This window comes from Bos mutus, chromosome 22 (genome assembly GCF_027580195.1).
Source record: "Bos mutus isolate GX-2022 chromosome 22, NWIPB_WYAK_1.1, whole genome shotgun sequence".
Classification (NCBI taxonomy): domain Eukaryota; kingdom Metazoa; phylum Chordata; class Mammalia; order Artiodactyla; family Bovidae; genus Bos; species Bos mutus.
In genome coordinates, this window is record NC_091638.1 from 3,344,466 (window position 1) to 3,367,123 (window position 22,658).

Consider the following 22,658-nt stretch of genomic DNA (forward strand, 5'->3'; position numbering starts at 1 on the left):
CTTTCTCTGTCTGACATTTCATTTAGCATGACGCCCTCCCATTCCACCCATGGTGTTGCAAATGGCAAGGTTTCATGTTTATTATGGCTGTGTAGTATTCTACTGCGTGTGTGTGTGTGTGTGTGTGTGTATACACCACATCTTTTCTGTCCATTGGTGGGCACTTAGGTTGCTTCCACATCTTGTGTGTGTGTGTGTGTGTGTGCGTGAGCTCATGCTTATTTGTGTCCAACTCTTTGTGACCCCATGGGCTGCAGCCCACCAGGTTCCTCTGTCCATGAAATTTTCCAGGCAAGAATACGAGAGCAGGTTGCCATTTCCTACTCAAGCGGATCTTCCTGACCCAGGGGTTGAACCTGTGACTCCAGTATTTCCTGCATTAGCAGGTGGATTCTTTACTGCTGGTGCCACCTGGGAAGCCCAGCTGGCTCTTGTGAATAATGTTGCCGTGAACATAGGGGTACGTATGTCTTTTTGAATCAGTATTGTAGTATTCTTCAGATAAATACCCAGAAGCGGAATAGCTGGAACATATGGCATTTCTGCTTTTCATTTATTGAGAAATCTTCACAGTCTTTTTGAAGCTGGCTGCACCAATTTACGTTACCACCAACAGTGCACAAGGGCGCCCTTTTCTCCACGTCCTCTCTAACAGGTATTTCTTGCCTTTATGATAATTGCCATTCCAACAGGCATGGTGGTATCTTATTTTGGTTTTGATTTGCATTTTCTTGATGATTAGTGATACTGAGCATCTTTTCATGTGACTGTTGGCCATTGTATGTCTTTGGGAAAACATCTGCTCAGTTTCTGTGCCTATTTTTTAAATTGGGTTATTGTCATCATCGTGTTGTATGGGTTCTTTGTGTATTTTGAATATTATCCTTTTATCAAGTATATGATTTGAAAATATAGTCTCCCACTCAGTAGGTTGTCTTTTTGTTTGGTTGACGTTTTTTGCTTTGCGGAAGGTTTTACTTTGATATAGTCCAACTCATTTATTTCTGCTCTTGTTTCCCTTGCCTGAGAAGGTCCAGAAAGGTATTGCTTAGACCAGTGTCAAAGAATGTACTGCCTCTGTTTTCTTTTAGGAATTTTATGGTTTCAGGTCTCGAACGTAAGACTTTACATTCAAGCCTTTAGTCCACGTTGAGTTGGTTTTTGGTGTATGGTGTGAGCCAGTGGTCTGGTCTCATTTTTTGCATGTGGGTGTCCAGTGTTCTGAACACCATTTATTAAAGAAACTATCATTTCTCCGTCATCTGTTCTTTGCTCTTTTGCTGTAAATTAATTGTCCATATATGTGTGGGTTTATTTCTGGGTTCTAGTTGTGTTCCATTGATCCGTGTGTCTTTCTACCAATTCCATGCTGTTTTGATTACTTTATAGTTTTGTAATGTATTTTGAAATCAGGGGAGGTGAAACCTTCAGCTTTGTTATTCTTTGTCAAGATTGCTTTGGATATTCAGGGTCTTTTTGAGTTCCATATAAATTTTAGAATTTTCTGTTCTGATTCTGTGGAAAAGATCCTTTATACTTTGATAGGGATTGCATTGAATCTGTAGATTCCTTTAGGCAACATGGACGTTCTAACAATGTTAATTCTTCCAATCCATGAGCACAGAGTATCTTTCCACTTATTTGTGTTTTCTTCACTTGTTTCAACATCTTATAGTCTTCCGTGTTCAGGTCTCTTACCCCCTTGGTTACATTTATTCTTAGATTTTGTGTGTGTGTGATTATAAATGGGATTGTTCATTTCTCTTTCTGTTAGCTCATTGTGAGGCCTGTAGAAATGCAACAGAATGTTGTATGTTGATTTAGTATCCTCTAAATTTATTGTATTCGTTTATCATTTCTAGTAGTTTTTTGTTGGTCTTTAGTGTTTTATATTCATACAATTTATAAAATTATGTTATTTACAAACAGGGACAGGTTTACTTCTTCCTTTCCGATTTGTATGCCTTTTATTTCTTTTTACTGCCTAACTGCTGAACTCGTACATTGTTACTGGATTAGCTTATTTTACTGAAGTATAGCAGCTCAGTGGTAAAGAGACCGCCTGCCAGTGCAGGAGATGTGGGTTTGATCTGGGTTGGGAAGATCCCCTGGGGAAGAAGGAAATGGCAACCTACTCCAGTATTCTTGCCTGGGAAATCCCACGGACAGATGAGCCTGTTGGGTTACAGTCCTTGGGGTCGCAGAGTCGGATATGACTTAGCGGCTAAACTACAACAGTAGTTGGTTTACAATATTGTGTTAGTTTCAGTGTACAGTAAAGGGATTCAGTTATATAAATATATATGACACACATATGTACATTCTTTTCAATGTTCTTTCCCATTATGTTTTACCACAGAGTATTGACTCTAGTTCCCTGTTCTGTACAGTAAGAGCTTTCTGTTTAATCTGTCCTATATATAATAATTTGCGTCTGCTAACCCCAAACTCCCAATCCCTCCCTCCCTGCCCCTATTTCGCTCTGGCAACCACAAATCTGTTCTCTATGTCTGTGCAGAGCTTGGATACTTTTAACCATTGTCCTTTCTCCTCTTCAAGGTTAAGGATGTCATCATATTCAAATGGTCTTCCACTTTGAAACTTTCAAAGTTTATTAGATAAAGCTTAATGCCTGCCCAATTTATGCCAACTTCTTCTGTGACCAACGGGTGGCCCTAATACTAGTTTAAAACTTTGGGCTTTTGAAAAAATAAACTTGTATACAGCTTCTCGGGCTTCCCTGGTGGCTCAGATGGTAAAGAATGTGCCCGCCATGCAGGAGACCTGGGTTCAATCCCTAGGTTGGGAAGATCCCCTGGAGAAGGGTATGGCTACCCACTACAGTATTCTTGCCTGGAGAATTCTATGGATAGAGGAGCCTGGCGGGTTACAGTCCATGGGGTCACAGAGTCAGACTCAACTGAGCAGACATGGCAGCTTTTTAGAACTAACCTCTTTATGTTGATCTAAGCTGGTCTGGGAGCTAGACATCTTTCTCTTCCGCCTCACCTGGTTGGACACCCCCTAATCCCGTCCATCCTACTCAGAAATGATTCCCAAATACGCATCCCCTTCTGTTCTCACCTTCCTCTGTGTTCTTTCCCATCTCTTTTGTAGCCTAATCTCTAATCACTGGGGGTGATTTATGTATCTACCTTGCCCTGCTGTGTTCTGAACTCCTCAGGGCAGGGACTGGGTCATTATTATTCTGTGTCCTGGAGTCTGACTTAGTGCCTGGCCCTGAGAAGGTGCTTCTGGTTTTTTAGTTTGTTTGTTTGGAAGTATTGGATGATATTAAACAAGGAAGTAAGGATAGATGGTAATGCGTATTGTAGGGGGTTAGTTTTTGAGCCAGTTGACCTACAAAGGTAAGATTGAAATGTAGTAAAACATTTTATTGAGGCCTATTACCAAGTCTATGTTAAAGGTTATAGTAAAACCTATATTAAGATAGATGTGAATAAAGGATTAATAAGTATATATATTTTAAAACTTTTTATGTTATATTTGAGTACAGCTGATTCATAATGTTATGATGGTTTCATGTGGATAGCAAAGGGACTCAGCCATACATATACATGTATCCATTCTCCCCCAAAATCCTCTAAATTAGAAACGTGCTTGTGTTTGAGAAGTGAATGAAGCTTTCCTGGCAGAAACCAGGCAGGTCAAAATGACCACGCTTTCCTGTGGTCACATCAGCTCAAAGGACCTCTGATCTGCCCAGTCTGCTCTGAAAGGTGGGGCATTGTGCCCTTACCTGTGGGAGAACAGGGCTATTCTTACAGATCTCTGGCCCAAAGTGTGGCCCGTTGGTGCTTTCTAGTATTCTTGTTCTGTAAGATAGGAGATGATCCAAGCTACAAGGTCACTTCCCTTTTCTAGCTTAGTTACCATAGAAGTTTTGGTAGCAGACTGAAGGCATGACTGAAGGCATATCAGTTTACCCTGGCTCAAGTTGAATTGTTGATGGTTGATCATTAAAGATTGGGAATGGGGTAGGTCAGTGTGACATCAGGCAGAGACAACGTGGACGATGTGAAATACTGCGGACAAGGAGAAATAGATTGCTGTGGGCTAGGGGTTTGGTTTTAATCACATCATGTTATATACTTAGAAGAAAAACATTAAATATAGTAACATTTAAAAAATGCCATTTTCCCCTGACCTGGTCTTCGTCCCTCCGTATGGTTATGACTTTTCAAGGTTAATATTGATACTCTCTGTCCCCTGGTAGGTCACTGGTTTTGCTTAGGAGCCAGACTGGTGGACTGCCTCTCTGGATTCCCACTTCCTGTATCTGGGATTTGGGGTTGAGGTTAGTAACTTAACTACTCAGAGACTCAGATTTCTCATCTGTAAAGTGGATGTAATAATAAAAGTACCTTCCTCTGATGTTTGTAATGGGGTATAAATGAGTTCATACATGTAAAAGCCTTAGAACAGTGGCGGCCCATATTAAGTGTGCTTGGTAAATATAGACTTTTTTTTTTAAATCACACTAGATGTAGCTATTTTGTAATGCTGTTTAGAACATGGAAAGCCTTTCTACGGTAACTATGAAGAAATTAACTTCTCTTTTTGTTTCATGCTGTGGTAGCTTTTATCACTAAGGTGAAAAATGGCTAAATATAAATGAACTTATATCTAAAATATTTTTTCTACCAATCTTACTAGATACTTTCTGTGCTGTTTCTGTAATAGACTCCTATACTCTTGATGGGTCATATGACTTCTTTTGTTTGTTTTGTATCTTAAAGTTTACAAGTTATTTTAATGTAAAGTCTCATTTGAATCAGAAATTCTTGCAAGATCCACAGGACCTGGTTTATATTCATCCCTACATTATTTATGAGATGAGAAAGCCATGTCTTAAGAGGATTTCCAAGATCTTGAGGCTACTAAAAGCCAGAGCTGGGACCACATCCTCCTTATTAAGTTCCTTGAGTTTGTGGACATTTGGTAAACTGCAACTGGACACATATGTGTCAATTAATGAAATGTGTGTAGATAAAGTAACTTCTACCTAAGCACAGCAATTAGGCATTAAAATTCACATCCCAGGACATCACACTTGAAATAAGGGTAGGCAATAGAAAGTCCAAATGAGTCTATGAAAGCTTATAAAATTTTATGTTCAGTAAAATACCATCAAACAGCACCATACACTTGGGTGATATTAGTGAGCATTTACATATTTTTAGTGGATAGCCAGGTCATGCCTCTGTTCTCAATAGTTGTGACAAGTAGCTTGTTTGTTTATTTTTCAGATATTGTTCATAACCCAAGATTTGTTTTTTCCTGTATGTGCTTCACCATCTAAATGTTCAGTGCCTTTTTGGTTTGTGACTCAGAATTATTGATTTCTGCCTTTCTGGGGCCCACATCTGTCAGCCCCCTTAGACACCTTTTTGATTTCTTCCTTTGTTCAGGCGCGGCCAGAATTCAGTAGAAGGTTCCATTTTACTTCCCCCTCTCTTCCTATAAGAACTCCTTTCCTTTTTTGTTATTTTTTTTGCTTCCTATTATCATCCTCAAGCCCTGGGACATCTTTATTAATTTACCTTTGAAAGACTGACTTAGCATATTTTAGAACTAAAACCTTCTCTGTTTCAGAATAAAAGTCTGAGTGGTATGATTTTGTGTAAGATTTCCTTCAATTCAGTTCATGATTCATCCAGATGGATTCTGATTCCGTTCCCATCTCATGGGAAGCCTAGGGAAGGAATAAAGTGTAGCTACTGCTTCTTGTTCTTAGTTGAGGTCCCCTGAAGATTTCCGTGTTTCCCCTCTTCACCCAAAGCTGCACACCTGTACTGCCACAAGTCTCTTGAGAGAGCTGTGCTTTCATATGAAAAGCACTTTCTAGTTCTTTAGATATATTCTTGTAAGAATGTTAGGGAGAAATCTGTCCTGTCGAATTTTCAATTGGTTGAAGTCAAGTTGTAGTTTCAACTGTCCTGGGCCCATGAGTTCTGACCAATGGAAAGTGATGAAACGTCAGAACCTCTTTCCCCCTCCTCTAAGATCTAGTGTGGCTTGAACTCAGGCCCTGTTCTCCAGCTGCAGCGAGTGTGGAGAGCTCCCAGATCTCATTCTCTATGCTAACTGCTTGCTGCCCAGGGTCGTGATCCATCCCAGCATCCAATGACTTACCTTCTAGAGCCCAAGTGCCTGGAACCCTTTCCTCAATTCAGGACAGTCTCTAAGAGGCATTCAAGCCTCCACCTCCCCTGGGTATCAGAGGCACATCAGGGGTCAGCCCCTCCTTCTGTCTCATCTTGTTCCTTCCCATCCCTCTAGGCAGGATCCCGAGAGCACCCTAGTAAGCATCTTAGAGTCTGTTTCCCAGGGAACCCAACCTCAAATAGTCTGCTCATCTGTGCAGTGGGCTGGCTGAAAATTGAGGCAAAATTCCTTAGTACTCATCCACATTACCAACAAGCCATAGTGGCCCAGGGCTGTGCTGAATCTTAAAATCCCACATCTGGCAGTGAGCTGAGGCTATGCTCACGACCACAGGGTTGCTTAGCCTGGACCCGCATAAGGAGTCCTGGCAGGATGCGGTTCTTTCACTGATACCTCGTAGTGAAAATTCCTTTTTGTTATGCTTAAAGAAAATTAAGACTGTTTTGGCCCACAGAGAACCTAAATTGGCAGTCCTTAAACACTGTCCTCAGTGTTGGGAGGTAAGGATATAGCAGTGAGCATGCAAAGTACAAGTAGGTCCTGAAGGCAGAGGAAGAGCCCAGACGCGCTGTGGGTGGGGTGGCCGCACTGTCCTGTGGGACACACAGAGAGGAGAGGCTGTAGAGATGCCTGGAGAAGGCAATGGCACCCCCCTCCAGTGTTCTTGCCTGGAGAATCCCAGGGATGGCAGAGCCTGGTGGGCTGCTGTCTATGGGGTCGCACAGAGTCGGACACGACTGAAGCAACTTAGCAGCAGCAGCAGCAACCCTGTCAATGCTGAGACCCAGGGCTTAGACTGGCAAAGGAACCATCGTAAAAGGCAGCGTGGGAACTTGCAGGGAAGGCAGAGGTCTCATGAAGGGGCTTGGAGAAGAGAGGGGGCCCTGGTGGGTTTGTGTAAATGTCTCTGGTTCTGACCAGAGCACAGGCTGTGATGGGGGTGAGGTGAGAGCAAGTGCCAGGAAGGTAAAGCAGGTTGGAGAAACTGACCTGTGTCCTCAGAGAACTTGAGGGCATCAGTGGGCTTTAGGGAGGGAGTCATGTGACTGCATTTGCTTACTTTGTGGGTTGAATATCTGTAAATTGAATGATGAGTATTTATCACGTAGATTGGGCTTCCCAGGTGGGGCTAGTGGTAAAGAACCTGCCTGCCAATGCAGGAGACATAAAGATGCAGGTTTGATCCCTGGGTTGGAAAGATCCCTTGGAGGAGGGCATGGCAACCCTCTCCAGTATTCTTGCCTGGAGAATCCCACGGACAGAGGAACCTGGTGGGCTACAGTCCATGGGGTCGTAAAGAGTCAGACTTGACTGAAGTGACTTAGCATGTATGCACGCTTCATGTAGATTAGCATAGTTATTGACTGATTAAGAGAGGAAGTCTGTGCCTCCAAAGTCATCGGAACCAGGGGTTATTCTCCTCCAGTGTGCCCTGGCTGTGGGAGGCCTGGCTTTAAGGACACAAGTGGATTACGAGGATTCCAGGTTGGGGAGTGGAGACCACGGCAGCTGAAGCGGGTGTGTGTGTTCACTGCATCCTTGCGCGTCTCTCTCTCTGTTCTAACTCTGTATGTCCGTTTCTTTACATGATCTCTCACTGTTTCTTTGTGTCTCTGGGCAAAGCTGGTACCGAAAGCCTGTGTATCAAAGAGGTTCCCCTGAAGCCACATTCCCTCAGCCCCCTCAGAGCCGTAGTGCAGCCCATCTGGGTCACCTGAGACTCCTGGAGTGACAGAGGTGAGTGGTTGTGAGCTCCCCATCTTCATGGGAAGCTGTTTCCCATCACAGATTATTCTAGGGACTGAATAGAAAGCACCCTTTTTTGTTGTTGTTATTTTATTCATGTCTAAGTTTCCTTAATTAAAAAGTAATTATATTTTCCCCTAACTAAATATTTGATCTTAAACCCAGCTGAGGTGCTGACATCAATCCTGAACAGGAAGGTTTCCCCAAACTGAAATCTGTGTGGCCGCCCCAATCCAAACCCCTCACTCACTGAGTCACTGTTTTTCTGCAGAAACTCATTACCTTCCAGACTGCTAAATTGTGGGGGAGGAAGTGAAGGCAGCTATTGATTTGTTAAGAACAAATGAGAGAAAATGACCAGAACAAATAAACTTTAAGGAACGAAATCAAAGAAATCATTTGTCCCCAGCAAAACTCCCACTCTCTCAGCTTTATTTGAGAAAATAATAAAAGAAAAGAACATTGACTGATGGTAAGGTTTGGGGTTTGTTTTTGGATGAAGATATTACTGGAGCTACTGCTTCTTTCCTGACGTTTGCTGTGTGTTTGTTCCATCTCCATTCTATCTGGAGCGAGACGTTGCTTTACTGGGCAGTTTGGCGTGCCTGATTAATGTTGCTAAGGAGGGGGCCTCTCCTGGTCACTCTGCCCCTCTCCTGCGCTTGAAAGTGTCTCTAATCCCTCTAATGATTTTGTTCACAGCCTGTGAGCATGTCTGCACTGATAGGAGGATTCTGGCTGAGGACATGGAATACAGTCCATGGACTAGATTAGCTGGAACGTTTGAGAGCTATTTGAACAGACTGACTCTTAGCTGGGAGATTCTACCACGTGCTATTTCATAGTCATTAAATGAAATTTATGTTACATTTTTGTATAAATGAGCAGCACCCAGCATAATGAGTCTTTGGAAGAGGTGTCGGGGAAGAAGAGACCTGGGAGAGGTGGCTGGGCCCCAGTGTGGGTGCTGTGGCTGGTGGACCTCAGACGAGCCCGGAGCCCCAGCATCCTCGGCAAAGGTTACATTTGGCGGCCACAGGTGTTCTCGCCACAATGTAACATTCTGCATCCAGGCATTTGGGGCCTCCTTTCAAAAAATTCTCTCTTGAACAGTTCCATTTCCCTTCTAAACTTACCATTAAAGAAGAAAGCACATGCTTTCTTGGTGCTTCTTGGGCTGCCGTCTTTGGGGTCGCACAGAGTTGGACCCGACTGAAGCGACTTAGCAGCAGCACCAGCAGTGAATGCAGGCTGTTGGTGTGCTTGGCTGATTTCAGCTGCACAGGAGTTCTGTTTATTCACTTCTGCCAGTTTGGTGAGGAACACTCTTAATACCTAAGAATTTTTCCTGGATTACTAACTAGTCTTCATGTCTACCACCACTGGCCTGTTATAAGTCACTGCAGTTTCTTGCCAGGACTATATGGTAACCTCCTAAACTAGTGGTTGCAGGCTTTGATGGAGGACTTGTTAAAACACAGATTGCTGGGCCCCATCGCAGAGTTCCTGGTTTAGTAAGCCTGAATGTGCTAGGTTCCCAGGTGATGTGGATGACACTGGTCCTCAGACCTCACGTTGGGAACCTGTATCCTAAACAGTCTCTTTACCTCTGTCTCAGCACCCAAGTTCATATCCAGGAGGGTGCTGGAGTGGTCTCAAAAACTGAGTTAGATGGTGTCACTCCCCTCTTGGTACCCCAAGTTCTCCCCAGACTGGGGGCCCTGCGTATTCGGGCTCACAAAGCTGCCGGATGTGGGAGCCTGGCCGTCCCAGCCCCATCCACGCGTGCCTCACCATCCCGCTGTCTCACCTGCCTCTGTCGGCACCTGACCACACTTCCTACTCTTGCCTCCAGTCCTTCACAGGGTCTCTGCTCGCTCTCCTGGGAACCTTCCTCTTTCTCTTTTATCTTCACCAATTAGTACATGCACACCCTTTCCTTCTCAGCAGCGTTGCCACTTCTTCAGAGAAGCTGTGCCTAACTGCACAAGGGTTGTGTTCTTGCTTATTCTCTTGCAGAGATTTTTTTTCCCTTTGTAGTCTTTAGCAGAATATTTTGTGATATTCATTTGTTTCTCCTTTTTGAATAACTGTTATCTTCTCTTTTTGTTTTATTTTAAAATTATTTTTTAATTGAAGGATAACTTAATTACAGAATGTTATCCTCTCTTGGTGTGTAAAGTCCATGAAGTAAGAGGCTCTGTCTATTTTGGTATAAGCTGAGTCCCTGATATAGAGCAGTGCCTGGCACAGGATAGTCACTTGGTAAACGTTTGTTAGATGGATCAGTGGATGGATGGATCAATGAAGGAGGTTTTAGAAGGCTTGGGGGTTGCTGGGAAAGCTTAGGAGGGCAGGAAAAAGAGTACCTCCCATGTAGCATTTTTCTAAGGCCTTGTAAACTGATTTATCTGTCAGGGAACATATTCAAAAGTCCATTTTTGAATTTTGTGCTGAGGAGCCAAATTGCCTGGTGCACTCAGCACCCCCACCCACTTATCTGCTTGGTCAGATAAGTTCAAAATATGTGTCTATTAAAACTCCCTTCTCAGGCACTTTGATTCTGGAATTAATAAAACCATGTCTGTGACATGGGAAACTGTAAGGCCTTTATCCATAGTAAAAGGCTTCCCAGCTGACGCTAGTGGTAAAGAACCCACCTGCCAATGCAGGAGACATAAGAGACAAGAGTTCAGTCCCTGGGTCAGGAAAATCCCCTGGAGGAGGGCATGGCAACGCACTCCAGTATTCTTGCCTCTAGAATCTCATGGACAGAGGAGTCTGGCAGGCTATAGTCCACAGGGTTGCAAAGAATCAGACATGACTGAAGCAACTTGGCACACATTCACAGTAAAGCCAGAGTTTTGAGAATCATGTATTTGGCTCAAAACACCAGGATCCCTTTAGAGATAATTTTGTGGGATTTTAGATGCCTTCCTTTTCATTTAGCATGACATGTGGGAAAGACAGGAAGCATGGAACCTCAGAAACCTGTGGGTCTCCCAGAGCTGAACCTGGGTGAGGGAGTTAGGATTTGGTATTAGAGTTTACGCCTCCAAATCCATCACTCCAAGGCACTCTTTGGCTCTCCCAAGAAATGGGGACCAAGTTAACGCTGGACGATCATTAGGGCGCTGCTGCTGGTATTCAGTGGAGCAGTGCGGTAGGGTTTAGGGTGACACAGGGAGCCCTGGGAGGTGCAGGATGGCAGACTCTTTTAGACCCGTGTGTATGCACGTGTACACACACAGGTGTGTGCACGTGTGTGAGAGCCTCGAGCGTGTGTATGTGTAGGTGCTGTGCACACACAGGTACATGAGTGTGAATGTCCATACATCTGTGTGTATCTAGGTGGTTATCTTTCTGTTTTGGGGTGCGGCATCAGTCATCATGCCCATATTTCATCACCAGTTTCCATAATTAGCAGTGTTTTTATTACTGATTTTTTAAAAACCTTTCCAGCAATAGATTCAAGTGGTGACTGGAGAAGGGGCACAGAAAGAGTAGTGGAGAAAACTCATCCAGCACAGTTGAGGGCAGGGATACTATGAGACGGGAAGAAAAAGCCGGAGGCAAGGACCAAAAACTGAGCAAAGAACTAATTTAAACACTAAGCCTTGGGACTTCCCTGGAGGTCTAGTGGTTAAGACTTCACCTTCCAATGTAGGGGTTGCGGGTTCGATCCCTGGTTGGGGAGCTAAGATTCCACATGCCTTGCAGCCAAAAAACCAAAACAAAAAGCAGAAGCAATATTGTAACAAATTCAATAAAAACCTTAAAAATAGTCCACATTAAAAAAATAAATAAATAAACACTAGACCTTTATGAAATGGGCCTATTTGAGGGTGGCTCCAATTCATTCTCCAGATGTTTTCTGACTTCTTGTCATTCATGCAGAGCTCACACCTGTCTAGGCCTCCCCTGGCCGTCCACAGGACTGGAGCCCCATTGCTACTGAAACGGCAAAACCCCACCATCCTCCCAGCAGGTGCCACGTATTTCCCGTTTGACCCGTAGGAACAGAGTGTGTTGAGAGATGCGTCTCACTTTTAGCACTCGTGCATCTGCACGCACACACACACTTAGGTTATTTTCATCATTAGTCTCTTGAGCCCCCTGGGACGTGTCCCCAGGAGGACGGAGACGCAGGAGGACTGTGGAAGTGGAGCATTCCCCCCCGCTCTTTTCTAGAGAAGTTTTCACTTGAGAATAAAATTTTAATTAGACATCCACACTTCCAGGTAAGCTTTTGTTCCCCATTTGTCATGAATTTATATGGGGAAGGAAAAAAAATCAATATTCTACAGTTCTTCTTTCATCCCAAGGAGGTTGAAATATTTTAGCTGCAAAATGAAGAGATCAGAAGAAAAACAGCTTTATGAAAAAACACCCCCATCTTTATGGTCTCGTTTGGAAGAACAGACCCCCCCTGCAGGATTTCTGATCTCCCCTCCAAAGGCGATCACTTTTAATGGGCAACCACGAGGATGAGAAGCAAGAAGGTACAAAGAGGAAAGTGCAGACTGCAGTCTTGGTTCTCTGCAGTTTGGGGGAAAGAGATCCCAGCTGCCAATGTGGATAATTTGCAAACCAGCCATCAGGCCCTCTGCTGACCATAAATGCCTTTGCCCATCAGACAGCATTGCTCCCTGTTGTAATCCAAGCAGCTAGGGGAGGGGGCAAACAGGCCTGCCATCCCCGGGCTGACTGTAAGGGGGCCCTCTAGGAGCGCACCTGACTTCTCTGTGTGTGATGATGTCGTCTTAGCACAAACTGTGGCTTGAGTAACATGTTTAAAAATTTCTGTTGTTGGAATGCTTGAGCATCAGCCTGAAGTGCTTTTATTTTGTTCAATAACTGCCACCAATTTGCTCTCGCAAAACCCGCTTTCTTATTTCTAATGAAAGAATCCCACTTAAAGTTTTTACAAGTCTTGGTGTTATCCCCTTAAACACTTAACATGTCAATGTCTTATTTACGTTGTATTTATTCATCTCACCCACCCTTCCTCCTTCTCAACATTCAGCACTCCACAGAGCAGCTGGACACCCACCATCCCGACTGCCAATACTGCCCGGCCCTCAGGAACAGGCTGTCTCCTGTTTCCTGCCCAGTGTCACCAACAAAGGATGAGACGCCTGCAGCCGATGCCGGGAGGGTTTGTGGGCTGGGCCCTGAGGATCAGGTGCTGCTCTGGAGTGGGGAGGATTGAGCAGCAGAAGCACTTAGGGAAGCCAAGAGACTAATTGAATTGTAAAGCCCTCCTCTCAGCAAGAGTGCAGCAGTTTATTATATATAGGAAAGTGTTATTTTCAGTAGCGCTGAGCATCCATTGTCTTGCTTCTCTTGGTAGTTGGGGGTTCGCATGGCTCAGTGGGCTCCTGGTGGTAGCTCATCACTGCTCATCAGCACCAGGTGTGCACAACAGCAAACTCCCTTGTCTTTGGTAGTTTGCTGACTTTGAGTGACATAAAAACCATGACTTTACACACATTTGAAAACTTTTTAAAGTGGTCTTCAAGGTCAGAGAACAGAATATATTGTACTTAACTATTTATCAGCTTTATATCTCACTTTAAGATATTAAACCTAGGGCATATATTCCTCTCCCTGAAAATGTTAGGGTTAGACCTGTAATGTAACTCTCGGGTCCTCTTCCTTGACCTGTTTGTCTTTCATGGTGAAAGGACGGCTGTGTCTCTGAAACTTTGTGAGCTTTCTACAAAGGAGGGACTGGAAAATGATGGCTAAGATTTTTCCAGCTTTAAGCATCTGGTCTTTCCCCATGGAGTTCAAGGCACATTCTGCGTTAAAGAAAAAAAGGAATTTGATTCCTTCAGTGTTCTGTTTTCACTAAGATTGTGTGGTGGTGAGATTGTGTGCTGACAGATTTGGAGCTTGTTCCTGTGAATTTAACCCGTCTTCTTTTCCCGGCTTCTTTTGGCTACATGGGTAGGCAAAAATAGGCATTTTACCTAATCATTTAAGGATCATCTCTGTCTTTAATAATAGCAGGGACAACAATGGTATTAACTGACTAGGGGGTATATTAACTTTATAATTTTCAACGTGTGTGTGTGTGTGTGTGCACGCGTGCGTGCATGTGCATATTTTCTACTGTGGCTTCTGGTATTTTGATAGATTTAGTTGCAAAGTTAAACAGCAAGATGAAGGGTTTTCACGTCTATGTACTTTGATATTCTATTAACAAACATAAGCCCAGATATTAATTTACATCTGGGTTATGCATTTCAGAACATTTAAAATTTTGTTTTCTTTCCATGGAAATGAAAATATAACTGTTAGTCTTCAGAGTATATTTATGCTGTAATGGTTTATTTTTCATCCTAGCAAATAAGTGGCTGACTTCCTGGGGAAGGCATATTTTGGTGATTAGCATGTTTGACCTGTCATTTTTCAGAAGTCTTTGGGGCATTGCATTTGTTGCTCCTGATGATGGGTTTGGGGTCTGTGTCCATCCACAGGGAGCTTCCCTGATAGTGCAGTTGGTAAAGAATCTGCCCACAATGCAGGAGACCCGGTTTGATTCCTGGGTCAGGAAGATTCACTTCAGAAGGAATAGGCTACCCCCTCCTGTATTCTTGGGCTTCCCCTGTGGCTCAGCTGGTAAAGAATCCACCTGCAATTCGGGAGACCTGGGTTCGATCCCTGGGTTGGAAAGATCCCTTGGAGAAGGGAAAGGCTACCCACACTAGTATTCTGGCCTGGAGAATTCCACGGACTGTATAGTCCATGGGATTGCAAAAAGTCAGACATGACTGAGTGACTCACTTTCACTTCCATCACAGAATGAGAGACAGTAGACATGAGAACATCAGGTGTGGAGCTGGGACACTAGATTCAAGCCCTGGGAATCTTCCTGAGCCTCCTATCCTCTGCCTGCAGCAATTGTGTGTGTGCTTCTCCCAGGCACCGGGGTTGTTGTGAAGGACATACTGCGTAACAGATGCAGAAGGGCTGTAAAAGCCAACTGCGCACGTGTGTGCTAATTTGCATCAGTCATGTCCAACTCTTTGCAACCTTATGGACTGTAGCCCACCATGCTCCTCTGTCCGTGGGATTCTCTAGACACGAGTACTGGCGTGGGTTGCCATTCCCTTTTCCAGGGGATCTTCCAGAACCAGGAATCAAAGCCACGCCTCTTATGTCTCCTGCATTGGCAGGCAGTTCTTTACTGCTAGCACCACCTGGGAAGTCCTTGAAAGCCACTCAGTGGAGCAAAGAAAAGGCAGCAAAAGTAAATGATACTACTGTAGCTCAGGGTAAGCAATTTGTGGCCTAAGGGTAAACCAGCTATCTACTTGCTTTTGTAAATAAAGTTTTATCAGATGACAACTGTATTCAATTATTTATGGGTGATCCATGGCTGCTGCTGCTGCTAAGTCACTTCAGTCGTGTCCGACTCTGTGCGACCCCATAGACGGCAGCCCACCAGGCTCCCCCGTCCCTGGGATTCTCCAGGCAAGAACACTGGAGTGGGTTGCCATTTCCTTCTCCAGTGCATGAAAGTGAAAAGTGAAAGTGAAGTCGCTCAGTCGTGTCCGACTCTTAGCGACCCCATGGGCTGCAGCCCACCAGGCTCCTCCATCCATGGGAGTTTCCAGGCAAGAGTGCTGGAGTGGGGTGCCAGTGCCTCCTCCGGATCCATGGCTGCTTTCATGCAATGGCAGAGCTGACTGCTTGCTACAAAGACCACATGGCCTATAAAGCGTGAAATAGCGAACTGTTTCCAGGGAAGTGTGCCAGTCCTTGTTCAGAGCATGCACTGCTTGGGTGGAATTCTAGTCCTTGTTACAGATCATGCACTGCTTGGGTGGAATTCTCATATACAAGGAGGATATACACACCCAGTGTGAAATTTTAGGAGGAACTGTAGTTTATTTGCGGTTGTTGAGGGATGAATTCTTTGATGAAGAATGGCAGCTAATAAAGAAGTAATGACAGAATTAGAAAATCCCCATTTTGACAGTCCCTGTGAAACTACCAACCCAGACAAGGATCATCAATGGATATTAAAGTCTTTATGGAAAGTGTTGGTGGGGAAAAGTATACTCACACATCATGAAAACATGATACCACAAATTACTTGCTAATTGTAAAAAGAAACATACGTGTTCATAAGGGAGAGATACTGTGATAACTGCTTATCCGTGTAGTCAGATTTATCAGTAAAAGTGAGACAGGTGGGTGCGGGGTGCCTCATAAGATGGTGCAAGGCTTTGGAAAACCACTGTCTATGAAACCTTCTTGATGGAGATGTACAAGGTGAAATTAATTATGACGTAGACGTGACTTCCAGTTTACGGGAAATACCGAGAATACAGGAACCAGAAGGACACAAAGAGTAAGCAACCAGACGAATCTAAAAACCAGCAACATGGCAAGATTCTTCTGGATTATTAGAGACAGGACAACCATATTTAACGTGGGACCCTTGACTGGGTTTAGTGTGAACAAGGAAACCTATAACAGATGTTAGGAGCAGGTTGGGGCAGTTTGAATCTAGGCTGGACATTGGATGTTATGAGAGAATTGTTGCTAGTTGTCAGTGTGATCATGACATGATCATGTGATGTATGCTGATGTGTTTTGAATTACTTTCAAATGCTTGGGATAAGCACACACATAAACACATACACAAAATGTGGCAATAGGTTAATAATTCAGATCTAGGTGACAGGGCTGTGGGAGTTCATTGCAGTATTCTTTTAATTTTTCTGCTTCAGTGGTGTCTGACTCTTTGCAACCCCATGGACTAGAGCCTGCCAAGCTCCTCTGTCCATGGGATTCTCCAGGCAAGAACACTGGAGTGGGTTGCCATGCCCTCCTCCAGGGGATCTTCCCAACCCAGGGATCGAACCTCCATCTTCTACGTTGCAGGCAGGTTCTTTATCTCTGAGACATCAGGGAAGCCCTCATTTCTATGTTTGAGCGTTTTAAAAAAAAACATGGAAAGCAAGCCCAACAAGCCATTCTTGTTCTTGTCCTGGATGGAGTGCAGAGACCAGGGAGTTGGTGTCTGGAGGAGGAACAGCCTGGTTTGTGGACACTGGTTGATGATGCTGTGCTGTTTGTGCTCTCGTGCCTCTGCCCAGCCCCTCAGGAGAAAGAATTAGAGAGAAAATATTCTCTTGTCATGATTTTTTTCCTTCAAATAAATGTTCATTCCTCCTGGTGATTCATCCAGCCAAGGAACCCTGTCAAGCCATCTCCTTCCTTTATTAAATTTCATCTGACTCATTGTCAGCCATCATTCTAGCCTGTCCAGATCTTTAGAACTTTGGTTCACTCATTCAGTCTATGAGTTATCTTTTCCAGTTTTGTGATGTCTGAATGGCCATGAGCTCGCTTTCTGGGTTTCATCTGCGTAGGTGATACAGGCATGCCATGGGAAGCCTCCTGGAGCGTGCGTGCTTCCAGGCTGCAGTGGGCCTGTGCCTCAGTCCCCTCTGGGTCCCAGGATTGAGCTAACGACACGCACACCCTGCCAGGCCTTCCCCAGAACCCCTCGTGTGTGTCACACCCTCTGGGCTTCAGCTTTTCCTCCAGCTACTGCTGCTGTGACCTCCTCGGTGTGGACTCTCCTGGCTCCACCCGGGTGGCCCCCCGACCGTGCCTGGCCTGTCCCGAGACCTCCCTGTTGACACAGAGGCAGGTTGACACAGTGCCCTAAGGACCACATGTTCAGCCTGGGAACGTGGGCTGCCCTGCCCTGTGGGACACAGCTTTGCGCAGAGGGAGACTGAAGCCTGAAGATGCGTTTTTGCTCCGTGCCCGGGCGCGGCCTGAGTGGCACTGATCTGGTGGCACCTGGTGGCTGCTGTGCTGGCCCTGCCTCCTTCCCGCCACATTCCCTGGGGCTCTCGTGCCCATGTCTCTCTGAACCACGCAAATTCCCGGAAATTCAGGCAAAAACAGGCTCCACTGTCATCTCCCTTCAGGGTGTCCCCAAGAGTGTGGTGAAGGGAGCAGCCGTCTCCTAGACCCCCAGGAGGCTCCGTTCTGAGCCATCCACAAAGCAGCCCTTCCCCGTGCACCCATGCACGTCAAGGACACGCAGTACGCAGGCCACCAACAGTTTTAACATTTAAATTAATTTTGCCATTGATTATATGAGGTCAAGATTTTTTCAAAAAACTGTATTGTGGTGGTGGTATTTTTTCCATCTTGAACAACAGAAGTATTTCTTCTAAGTCATGATTCTTCTAGTTCATGACTGTGTGTGTACAATTTCTATTTCAACCTTCTTGCTTCTGCAATCGGCTTTTTCACTTTTTAAAAATCTGTCCTTTTATTCTTTTTTTTTTTTTTTTGCTGTCATTCTAAATATTTCTACAAGTCACAGAGTGTGATTGATGGACTTATATGTTGTTGGTCATAAATTATTTTAAGGCATCATTGTTTTTAACAACATTTCATTTAATTTTTAATTAACTGTTTCACTCGGACAATTTACCGCTTTAACCTCTCTGTGCCTCAGTTTATGCGTCTGCATAATCAGCGCAGTAACGGTAGTGCTTACCTCAGAAGATCATTGTGAAGATTGAGTGAATTAAAATATATAAAGCAATTAGGAAAGTACTTGGCAATTAGTGAGCTCAATAAATATGAATTGATATGATTATGAATTATTATTAAATTTATTAGTACCACTAGACTACTTTTCTAGAGGTGCTTTTCCCTATAGCAAGCTCCATACAGCACACCTATAAATATGATGGGAGGTACAGTGTCCAGAGCAGCTAAATGAGCATAAAATTATAGCCCCAAACACGAGCTACTTACTTCAGTCTTCATTCAAAGCATATATACGCACACTGCAACTGGTACTAACAGATTTTTGATCTGTTTTTGGGGTCGGAGGTAATTGGAAGCATGTTACTGGAAAGATGGGGAGTGTTCCTTGACTGAACAGCTGGGATGCTGGTGGCGCCCCTGCTGTGACGAGGAAGGCCGAGTGAGGGACGGACAGACTGCAGGGAGGAGGACGGCGCCCTGGCACAGGCGTCAGTCAGCTGCAGAGGATGGTTGGGAAGGCCCTGGTCACGCACTTCTGTGGAAGGAACGGGAAAGACCGTGTCTCCCATGTGTCCAGTCCCTCTAAACGGGAGAGTGTAGGGGCCCCATAGGGGTCTATGCTTTCTGAGATGAATATTGGAGGAAGTGGGTATTGGGTGTAAATTTGAAAACCATCAAGTACCTAATTAGGCGGATGGGCTTCCCTGGTGGCTCAGATGGTAAAGTATCTGCCTGTAATGCAGGCGACCTGGATTCAGTCTCTGGGTTGGGAAGATCCCCTGGAGGAGGAAATGGCAACCCACTCCAGTCTTCTTGCCTGGAGGACCCTGTGGACAGAGGAGCCTGGCCGGCTGTGGTCCCTGGGGTCACAAAGAGTCTAACACGACTGAGCGACTAATACTTTCACTTTGTAATTAGGCAGAAGTTAATTTTAATCTTTATCAAGGCCTATTAAAGATCTCCCTAATTGAGATAGGCTTCTTTCATTAAGAAGATGGGGGAAAATCTAATTGTTTTTTCCTCTAAACACTCTGGTTCACTCTGAGCTCCCTCATAGTTATTAAACTGATCTTTTAAAACGTTCCAAGAGCACCTTTGCAAGTGGTTCCCCACACGTGCCTTCCTGTTTTTCTATTTGAAGCACAGAGGCAGATGAACTTGATCATCTCTGAAGGTGTATAAGATTATACACTTTTTCTAGAAATTGGTCTCAGAGACCCATTTAGTTAAGGCAGCCACTCTTATGAGGGGCTCAGAAGGGCTACAACATCTAAGGGGTGACAAAGCTCTGAGCTGTGTTCTGTACACTCGCCCTTGTGGGTGAGAGCTGGAACGCCAAGGTCATGTGGGCCCAGAGCCTGTGTCTCCCATCACAGCCCAGGGAGAGAAGTCCTCAACCATGTGAACCAGCGAAGCTGCTCCAGCACCTTCTCTGTCTGTGAAATTTTTGATCTTGAAGAAAGTTTTGTCTTGTGCTTTTTCACCTTTTTAAAATTTTACATCATATTAGCTTCTGCTGAAATGCCCTGGGAGGACTGCCTGCAGATGCATTTTGCTGGTCAGAGCAGGGGTTTTGCTTCCTTTCGCTCTGTCTGGGATGGTTTCCCAGCAGTTATGCTGAAGCCCCTTGGTGCGAGAGCCTGCCAAGTCTGTAAAGGCGTCATCATTTACTCTTTTAATATTCTCCAGCAATGGCGCTTGTGCTGCTTGCTTGAAACAAAGGCGTTGAACTCGAGCCCCAGCGAGCTCTCTGCGGGGCACCTGCAGCAGGCAGCATTTGCTAACTGCAGTCTCAGTTTCTCCTTGACTGTTCGAGTCATATGGCCGCCTTTTGCCAAATATCAGCAGTTCCTATCAGATGAGACATGTCACCTTTTGGGCTGATCAGAGGAAACTCCTTGAACTCATCAGACCAGAAAGCAAGGGAAGAGAGCACTTTGCACGATTAAAATAAATGGCAAGATCTGGGTTCAAGTCCCTGAAGGCAGGAGAATAGGAGATGATCTGAAGTCTGGCAGCCCTGCTGGGAGGCGACAAATATACTTCTTCCACCACGCTGTTGAGCTGGGAATGTGAGGCCTGTTTAAAAAAAAAACAAAAAACACAAAGACTGAGGGCAAGCCGTTTCTGGACCTGGCTAAGTAGGAGGCACCATCATGGGGGCTGACATCCTCCACAGCAAGGGGTGAAAGGTTTGAGGCAAGAAACCTAAGAGCCAGGACATCTACCTAAGGCTGTTGGTCAAGCTCTGCAGGTTTCTGGTCAGACAAACCAACTACACCTTCAATCAAGTTGTTCTGAAGAGATTGTTCAGGAGTGGCACCAACTGGCCACCTCCGCCCTTTCCCGGATGATACTGAAGACAAAGATTCCTGCAGGGGAAGGCAAAACAGCTGCGGTTGTGGGGACTGTAACCCATGATGTGCATGTGTCCAAAAAATGAAAGTGTTAGTTGCTCAGTCGTGACTAAGTCTTTGCAACCCCAGCGTAGCCCACCAGGCTTCTCTGTCCATGGAATTTTCCAGGTAAGCATACTGGAGTGGGTTGCTATTTCCTTCTCCAGGAAATCTTCCCAATCAGGGATGGAACCTGAGTCTCCTGCATTGAAAGCAGATTCTTTACCGTCTGAGCCACCAGGGAACCCAAGTGTATGTCCAGGAAGTGCCCAAATTGAAGGTGTGTGCCCTGTGAGTGAGCAGCGGCACTCAGAGCTGCATCCTCAAGGCTGGGGACAAGATCCTTACCTTCGAACAGCTGTCTCTGGACTTCCCCAAGGGCTGTGGCACTATCCTCTCTGGTCCTCGCAAAGGCCGAGAGGTGTACAGGCGTTTCGTACATGAACCCCGAAGAGCCACACCAAATACTGTGTAAACTCCGAGGGCCAGAAGTTTGAGTGCACCAGATGCCTAGGAGCCAGCTGGGACTACAGAACTAACCCTAGGTTCTACCTTGCTATGAAAAAGATTTTGGATACTAAAAAAAAAAAAAGACAGGGCAAACTTGATTTTGGGGAAACCCACAGGTTACTTGAGCTTCCCGGGTGGCACTTGTGGTAAAGAACCCTCCTGCCAATGCAAGAGATGGAGATGTAAGAGACATGGGTTCCATCCCTCAGTTGGGAAGATTCCCTGGAAAAGGGAATGGCAATCCACTCCCGTATTCTTGCCTGGAGAATCCCATGGAAGAGGAGCCTGGCAGGCTACAGTCCATGGGATCACCCAGAGTCAGACACGACTGAAGGGATTTAGCACACAGGCCCAGGTTACTATTTCCCTGGAGATGGAGTCGGTCTCCAGGGAAGATGGAGCTGATAGACCTCATGGAGGCGGCCTGACTCACCTTCAATCCTGAATCATCGTCACTCATTTTCTCTCTCCACCCATCCCCAAGGCTGCCTCACACTTTTTTGTTTTTATTTTTGACTTTTTGATGTGGACCATTTTTAAAGTCTTTGTTGAATTTGTTACAGTATTGTTTCTGTTTCATGTTTTGGTTTTCTGACCACAAGGCACGTGGGATCTTATTTCCCTGCAAGGATTGAACCCGCATCCCCTGTATTGGAAGGCAAAGTCTTAACCACTAGACCACCAGGGAAGTCCCCCCAATTTCTTTTTTTTTTTTCTTAAGAAATAAAGGCTGACTCTTCTTTTAGTGTCTGCACACTTGCATGCATTTTAGATGGAGGGAAACAGCGTGATTGGGTTTTTATACTGGACTTCCATGGTGGATCAGATGGTAAAGCGTCTGTCTATGATGCGGGAGACCCGGGTTCAATCCCTGGGTTGGGAAGATCTCCTGGAGAAGGAAATGGCAGCCCACTCCAGTATTCTTGCCTGGAAAATCCCATGGACGGAAGAGCCTGGTCGGCTACAGTCCATGGGGTCGCAAAGAGTCGGACGCGACTGAGCGACTTTCTTTCTTTTCACCCTTACAAGTGTAGATCTTTCTACATTTCCTGTTCCTCACTTGCAAAATGGAGATGATGATTTCCACCCCAGTGTCAGAATTAAATATGAGTGGGAGGAATGGCCCCCTGAAGGATACCGGGGCTTTGGAGGAAAAGCAGACCTGTTTGCATCCTGCTTTTCTCTTAGCTGTGTGACTCAGGGCAAATCATTTTACTTCTCTGGGCCTCAGTGACCCCAGATGTGTAACTGAGGGAGTGGCTTTGTTCTGAATGGTTG

At 45.0% G+C, this 22,658-nt stretch overlaps 1 protein-coding gene and 1 pseudogene across 2 annotated transcripts in view; both read left to right on the forward strand.

Annotated features, from left to right (window-relative positions):
- The window catches only part of LOC138983920 (CD99 antigen-like), a 211,582-nt gene that overhangs the window by 113,458 nt on the left and 75,466 nt on the right, over positions 1-22,658 (forward strand). The gene's annotated exons all lie outside the window — the stretch shown is intronic.
- LOC102281487 (large ribosomal subunit protein eL18-like) overlaps positions 20,631-22,658 on the forward strand; it is a 75,755-nt pseudogene continuing 73,727 nt past the window's right edge.